This window comes from Grammomys surdaster, unplaced genomic scaffold, assembly GCF_004785775.1.
Source record: "Grammomys surdaster isolate TR1022 unplaced genomic scaffold, NIH_TR_1.0 125881, whole genome shotgun sequence".
In the NCBI taxonomy this organism is placed as follows: domain Eukaryota; kingdom Metazoa; phylum Chordata; class Mammalia; order Rodentia; family Muridae; genus Grammomys; species Grammomys surdaster.
In genome coordinates this window covers 2,087,956-2,096,634 of record NW_021620706.1, presented here as the reverse complement: position 1 = coordinate 2,096,634, position 8,679 = coordinate 2,087,956, and positions in this window count along the sequence as shown.

Here is an 8,679-nt window from a genome sequence, read left to right as displayed (position 1 = left end):
TTTCATTTATCTATCTATCTATCTATCTATCTATCTATCTATTGATCGATCAATGGATCGATTCATTATTTATCTAGCTTGAGATGGGGTGAGATGCATGCAGAGACTCATGTGGCATGCAGGGATCAGAGGACAACTTGTAGAAGTCATTTTTTTCCATCTACCAGATGGGTTCCAAGGTCCTAACTCAGGTCTTTCAGCATGGCAGTAAACATCTTTATTGGCCAAGACATCTTGTCAATGGTTCCTAACCTGTCTTGTTCACAAGAATTTGGAATTTATATAGGAATGTGGTCTACACAAAGAAAAAATACCCTGGCATTTGTTAAGCCAGTAAGGAGGACCTTATTCTAGACTAGTGTAGTAGTGCCAAGATAGTAAAGGAAAGAGATTGGGCACAATCCCACCCAGAGTGCAACATAGACCATGAAACATCTAAAGCTACTGAGAGGAAGGTCAGTAGGTGGAAAATTACAAAGGGGAGGAATATCAAGTGTGGACATTCTTAATTAACCAACTTAACAAGAAGTAAGGCAGGAGATGCCAAGGCTGGGTGGACAGATATTGATGGTGAGGCTAAGAACTTTGCTGAGATATCAAATGTGGAGAATCTTCCCTGTTGAGTATGGGAATGTCACAGGACCCTTTGTGTAGTCCAGCAAGGCCTGGACAGTTCTTATCTGGCTCTGGCAATGAGACTTCCTATAATCATTTACTAGATATAGTCCCTGTGTGTTGAAAAGAAAGCTCTCTGATCTACTGCTGGTTGCAAACACATTCAAAACTTTCATGGAAGTATCCGGGTAAAGCAAGATTCGTGGTAATAGACTATGACCATAGTTAAAATCTAATGAGATTCAGTGGACATGTTTATTTGACACAGAATTTGGGTTACTTTCTGTCAGATCCTTAAAACTGATAACTAAAATTATGACTAGTGACACTAGAACAGGGAAGATCCTGGAAACTTTATGAAAAATCCAAATTGGATAAAATAACTGCATGAAAAATGTTAAACTAAAGACCTGGAACAAGGCAGACCTACACATGTTATTTAACAAGGTTTCCTACACAGTTTAATGCATCTAAAAACTGGATAATTTCTTCTTTGCTTCTCTTTTCATAAGATGAAACGCCAAATCTTTTGAGATCTTGAGAAGTGAAACATCATTTTGAAGTTAGAAATTTGTGTAAGAATGGGTTTTAAGAAAAGCTATATAGCAAAAATGTCAGAAGTCTGAGCAAGATCATGGGACACTAAGAAACAATCCTTGTTTCTATTTAAACAAAGGAAAAAGAAAGAGTTCCAAGCAGCTGCAGAAGGCAATGTGCTGTAAAGGTTCTTAGCTCCTTGTTCCAAAAGTGAGAAGCCTTGCTTGTCTTAAATAGTTATAATAGTGATAAAGGTTAATAAAAAGCACAGGAAATTATTCTGATAAGACACAAATCTTTGCCTCTTTCCAAGGTAGATTAATCAAAAAGGAAAGAAAGAACTTTTGCAATATCTTATTACGAACAGACCAATAATCTAAGAAAACTTTGTCAAGGAAAATCTTATAAATAAATGCACCCAGTCTTGGATTTGATCACAGAAGATAAGGTTTCTTTTACATAAACCTTCTATAACTTTTGGTTTCCATTAGTTTTTGTCCAATATTAGCTTCCTCATTCTGGAACACTTGTTTGCAAAGATTTCTTCCTTTTTTTATTTTCCCCTCAACAAAACCATATTCTACATACCACATAGACTTTGAATGTTATTTACTTTATGACCTTTTGTGCTTTTATAGATGGTTCTTGACTACACTCTTTAACCATTAACATGTTTTGTTTTAACAGAAAACACAGATGCTGGTCACAATGACCTGGCTGTCAAATACCAGGATTCAGAAACAGTCTTGAAGTGTCTGTTACTATAACAACATTTAAATTTCATACATTTATGCTTTGTCATGACAGTGTACCAAAAAATAGAGATGTTATCATGAATCATTATCAGATTTAAATATATTTAGCCTCTCCATAGATGGTAAAAAAAAACAAGAGGTCAGAAATAAAGTAATGCTTAGTAATCAGTGTTCCAGTAGTTTACCTTGCTTTGAAGTGATTAATGGATGTTTTAGTTAGTAACTTAGCATGTGTCAAATGTTCAAAGGCTGCAAGTTACTAAAAAAGATTTTGAAAAGTGTCTTCAGGCAGCTATAATAAAACAATTCATATTGCAAAGTCCCTATATAAAATTTATATTTTATTAACATTAAATTAACATGTATATTCTCAATTATATAGATTACTCATAAGAGTTTCCTAAGACATTAGACAAAGCTAATCAACCTTTCAAGTTATTTCTCAACTATTTCTACAACACATGTATGTTAGATTAGAATGTTACTGGATTATGAAAAAATGAACTTTTCTTTTACCTTGCTATTATACCTAATACAGATCAGGTCATTTATGTTTGTTTCTATTGTGGGTTTTTTTGTACATTTCCATATTCTTAGGTTGAGTTTAAATGGCTTATGATCTTAAACACCTAATTAAACATAATATTATCTTACTTGACCCATGAACTTATTCAGAATAAAAAATATGTAACATTATGTTATTCAGACACACTTGTCTTATTAAGCCAACCACAATAAACTGGTCTTACTTAAGTCTTGTGTTCTTGAAAAGCATTTCCTTTATAAACAAAACTACTAATCTTAAAAAGTAACACTTGGTTTAGTTTCTATATTTCTTGGGATTATGAGAATAATTTAGAATTCATAATTAGCTCTAAACCAATTTGAAGGGAATTCTCTGAAAAAGACTTTATGAGATGGACTGGATATCTAGGTCAGTGGTGCTGAGTTACCTAGTACAGAAAAAGATGTGGGGGAATTACATAAATTAATTTGATATAAATATCATCAGTAGACAGAAGGCCCATGGACAAATAAAGATGTTAGACCTTCATTCTAGACTTTAGCTGTGACTCAGGTTCACATAAACCTCAGTTTGTGTACAACAGTTACTCTCATCTTTCCCCCACTGTATAGTTTTAAATGTGAGTATTCTAGGATAGTTGTTCCTTATGGTGGCCAAAACTTTTCACCTTTATCAGTCAGAAACACCTTGAAGACTACCAGTTACTTGTAGTATGCAAAGTGTGAGCTGCATTTTGGAGGAGAGACCTTTCTGAAGCAGGAAGCAGTTGGCTGATTGTTTCCAATGACCGTCTGAGCGGGTTCTAAGAAGGGGTTTGAGAGCTGTTGGAAGATATGCTTTGGTATGTATAAATCACGAAGAGTTTGAATGGGGAGTGATTCCTAAATCAAACAGTTCTAAACAAGACTCAGCTCAGAGGCTCATCCCGAAGGTCCAAAGGAAAGGCTATTGTGGGACAACTGAGTCCAATAGGGGGAGAAAAATGCCTGGCTGTTTATAGCTGAGCCGCTACCTCACTGAGAGAACTCTACTGATGCCTGTAGAGAAGTTTGTTGATGGTTTCTTCTTGGTTCTGTTAAAATTTCATTTTCTAAGAATGTAATGTCTTTACTGATTTGAATCTCAGTTTTCTCACATAGGAATCGAGAGACCAGATCTACCCCAGGCTAATGTTCTTTCTATTGAATAATTTTAATAGTTAGATGAAGGCAAAATTTACTGCCTCTCTCTGAATTGAAAAACCAAAATACAAAAAGAAAAAAGAAAACAACAACAAGAATAAAGAAACAGGACTAGGAGTGGGGGTAGAGGAAAGATTACAGTTTTGGAAGGGATGACCAAAACAAAAGATTATACTCTACATATGCGGTTAATATTGCTCCCTGAAACCATAGGTTTTTAAATAAACATGTCAGTGCCAAGCTCAGCAGGATACCTCCCTATGAAGTTGTTGGCCAGGAAGCCACAGAAGTTTTCAAAACAATAAAAACTATTGCAATTGTTCTTGGTTGCCCTCCAGAACTTATAGATAAGACCTTATTACCGAAGACACTGTACACTTTGGTTATAGGACACAGAGAAATCAAGCTGGAGCTGCACTGGAAACTTCCTTTGTGTGGGCTAACGTTCACAGTGGCAGAAAGTACAAAGATGGCTGCTGGGGGCAAGAGGGAGGTAGGGGAATTCTTGAATGTTCTTACTAAGATGTGGCACCTGAATGTTACAATATTAACCTACCAGGCATGGTGTGCACACTAGTGCACTAGTGGAACAACTATTTGGGGAGTAACCAACTGCTTTCTGATTGATTTAAGGCCTGCTTCCTAGAATATTCTTAGTATCACAAACCTAGTAGTCAAAATCCCATGGCTGGGAAAGCCACAGGCTCTAGAAAAGAATCTGCTACTTAAGTTTTTCTAAGTGGGCATGTAATCAAACCAATTTCTGGATATTTATGTCAATACTCTTGACTAGGGCTGCTCTCAGCCTTGGTTATAGATGTCTCCTTTTTAAAATGTGTGATAATTCATAAGTGCTAAGAATAAGTAATTATTGAGTGCACAGTTCTAAACAGGACATCTATATTCCCCCCGCCCCAACCCTCGAAGGTCCAGAAGGATGCAGAAAGATTGTAAGATTTGGAGAATAATAAGGAATGCTACAAAACACTGTCCTGGGTATGGGTTGCTATCATTATGAACACATAGTACCTGTGGCTCCCTCACTATCCCTGCTCAGGAAAAGACTTTTTCAACAGTTAGTTATAGATAGGGAACTGCCTTGAGGGGCTCCAGAGGCCCCAGTTCTCTCTGAGGAATTATTATTGGTAGTTAATAGCTACCTAGGGATGGGTGTTATTTTTTTCAGTTGCCCATGATAAATAGCCCCGTACCCATATTCATACAAATAACCTTAATTAAACTCCATGAGTTAAAAACAGACAAAAAAGTAGGAGGGCTAGCTGAAAAGAGAAAAGGTATCAGTAGGTGTTGGGAAGACATAAAAGAAGGTCAAGGGTGAATATGATTACAATACTCTGTGCACATGTGTGTTGTTGTTAAAATAAGTAAGGCTCTGGACAGAGTTCTAGATGGAAAGAGCCGGCTAAACAACACCACCTCTGTTCTCTGTCATTTTCCCAGTGGGATTTTTCCATTTCTTACCTCCTGTCCTTTAGCAGGTCTGATTCTAGAAGACACTGTCATGATTCTGTTTATTGTCCTGATTCTGTCTGGTTTTATTTTTCTTATTATTTCACTGGGGTCTCTCCCACAAAATGAGAAATGCAGAACAAAGTCTCACCGACTATCCAGCAGTACATCCAGGGCCAGAGTCACCCAAAATGACTCAGCCTCCAACTTCTTGCTGTACCTGATTTGAAACGCAAATGCCAGCTTCAGCCATCTTGAAATTGTACTTGCCGTAGACCTTCAAGGATCACATCATCCAAATATTCTTAACACCTATTGTGTATAATAATTACTCCACTGCTTTTTAGAAGTGCAAATTCATAGACCTTAACTCCCAGCATTCCTGACTCAGCAGATCTTTCTTGGGATCAGGAAATATAGTTTTAAAAAATGATTTCCAGGAATAGGTCAGTTTAATAGGGCTTCTTGGACATTTGGTTGTGTTCTTTGAGAAACCCTGTGCAATCAAAATCATAACTGTGAAAAAAATTGAATTCTTTTATCTGTGGTAGATAAAGATAAAATAATTAAGCTGGAAAGATAGTCTAATTTGTAAAGTGCCTGCTGCTGCAGTCACGAGGACCTGAATTTGTCACCAGCATCTACATAAAAGTGGGTGGTGGGCTTCTGGAAATGTACCTTCTTGAGGATTGACAAGCAGGGATGGGAGGACAGAGACATGGGTGTCCATGGAGACCATTGCCCAGCCAGCCTAGCACAGTGGCAAGCTTCAGGTTCAAGGTCAATGAGAGACCATGACTCAAAACCAAAGTGAGATAGAGGGAGACACCCTCTGACCTCCCAACACGTGCACACACATTTGCCTACACTTCCATGCACACATACACATATGCTCTAAAATACATATACACTACATACACAGACATATGCACACATAAAAAGTAAAAAAAAAAAATTAGACATCTGATAGGGCAGCACAAATTATAAAGTGGGTAACCATATAAGAATAAATCACACAACACTCAAGTGTCTCTGAACCATTAATATGGAGGGATGCAATTTATTTATAATTTTTTTTGGAAAAGTTCAGTTTTCAGAGTTTTCCCTGAACCAAACTTTTTGTTATAATTAGAGGGCTGGAATGTGATTGTCAAGTCAAACACTGAAGCTTCTACAAAACACCACACTAAGGTCCCTGATTCACCACAGCCAGGCGTATTTTTTTTAACTCCCCAAATTAAGACAATCTATAAAGAAATGTTCATTTATTAGAACTTGCGTTTGACAGTTTATTTCATGTCAGCCTCCAGCTCTCCTTTGCAGCCTGATTTGCATAATGTGTTATTATGTCTAAATGGAAAACTAAATGCCTCCATGTGGTCTTTAAATGACAAGTGCTTGTCAGCTTCATGCAATATTCAGAAGTAATAGATCCAAATCACAACAGCACTTGCTGAGATGTTAAAAAAAAAAAAGGAATGAAAGGAAGAAAAAGAAACTTGTTGTGTATCCTTCCTTGACAAATTTACACTTTGGTACAGAATTGTCAATTAGACATTCTATGTGTTAAACAGTTTAGTTCAACTGTGAAAGAATTTTCTGTAGCTTTATTCTACTGTGTTCTGAGTAATTACAATACACATTAAGTTTCTTTTATTATTTTTATTTTAAAGCAACTCAGGGAATACTCCCTAAATGACCTAGGAAAAAATTTCTCCAAGTACTTGTGTTTAATTGTTTTAGAATATGTGGATGCTTTAAGGGTATGCTGAAAGATCTATTGTGGAAATGTAAAATCATTTTATCTTGTGTTTGATGCTCTACAATCAGCAAAATGATAGTAATTTTTAGTATTTAACAAGAAACACGCTATTTTAAAGAGTTTTTAAGACATCATGATTTCCCCCTGCACATATTTAAAATGTTTTGAACAAACCAATTCAATATTACATTTGATTTAACATTAGCAACAACAACTGAATTCATAGAATCTCCTTCCCATAACCCTCTGAAAAAAACTCATTTTGTCTCAAGGACCTTTTTATTGAGAGATCAAGACGAGAACGTAATCATGGTAACACATTCACATGGCTTCTGCAGCTCTGCTTCTCTGGCTCCCCACTGTATCCCTTCTTTCCCACTAAGATGCTGCTTAAACCATCTCTGACTAAAACCCTTGCCCTGGGGTCTTTTGTTCATAGTACCAGAAGGTGCTATGCAAGCTGACAATGGAGGGAAGCAAACAATAACCCTACCCAGCTAAGATGCCTAGGAACCACAACTACCAGTCTGACAAGCTATCCCTAAGGGTGAAATAGTGACACTCATATACTGGTGATAACTGGCATCTCTCTACTTGGACTTAAGGCCTACTCCATAGGAGGAAGATATACCTGGTACCAGAAACCTTTCTAACTTCCCAGGACTCTAGAAGTCATGAATCTTGAAAGAGAATCTTATGTTACCACTTTACTAACCAGAATTGTTAATAAATCCTAACTGTATTTTACCTTATACCCACAAATAGGTGTGGCTTTCACTCCTATGGATTGAATTCTAAGTATTCCTTTGTGGTGGTTTGAATAAGAATGGCCTCTGTCTTAGTTAAGGTTTCCATTGCTGTGAAGAGACACACGGCCAAGGTAACTCTTATAACTGGGGCTAGCTTACAGTTTCAGAAGTTCAGTCCATTATCATCAAAGTGGGAGCATATTGTGTTGGATAGAAAACAGAAAGTGTAAAGGGATGTTTGCATACTCTACAACTTTCTCCTAATTTAACCCCCTTTCATTATATCTGGGTCCTCAGTTTACAAAATCATGCTGAACATCCAAGATGGGTCTTTCCCTCTGGGATAATCCTTCCTGGAAATACCCTTGCAAACACACCCAGAAGCGTATGTTAGTAATCTAGATGCCTCTCTGTGCAACCAAATAGACAGTCAAAATTAACCTCCATAGGTGTGTTATTAGGACTAGAACTCTTAGGTCTTATGGAAATTCTAGGTGCAATTTTTTGAGCAATTATCAGGAACAATCTTGATAATAAAAAGACAAGAAAGAAAGAAAAAAAGAAAGAAAGAAAGAAAGAAAGAAAGAAAGAAAGAAAGAAAGAGAGGGAAAGAGGGAAGGAGGGAGGGAGGGAGGAAGGGAGAGAGGTAGGGAGAGAAGGAGGAAAGAAACCAAGAAAATATTGAAAGCTAGTTCAATTCTGATATTTCTCAATTATAAGCAAATTTTTTAAATAGAATGAGGGGCTGTTAACGTGGCTCAGCCAGTAAATTTCTTGCTGCATAAGCGTGAAATCCTTCAGACTCCATTTTTTTTAAGTGGTTACAAGGACCTGGCCAATCTCAGTGCCAGGGAGATGGAAACAGGAGAAACCCTGGGCTTCTTGGCCAGGTATTCTAGGCAAACTGTCAAGCTCCAGGTTTGATGAGCGCCCCTGTCTCAAAACATAAAATAGTACTTAATTATGAAAGTCATCGGCTATCAGCATCTGTCCTCTACATACACATACAAGCATACACACTCACACACAAAGATATTCAAGTACACACAACATAGAATAAATGTGGCATGTTTTTCTATGGGGG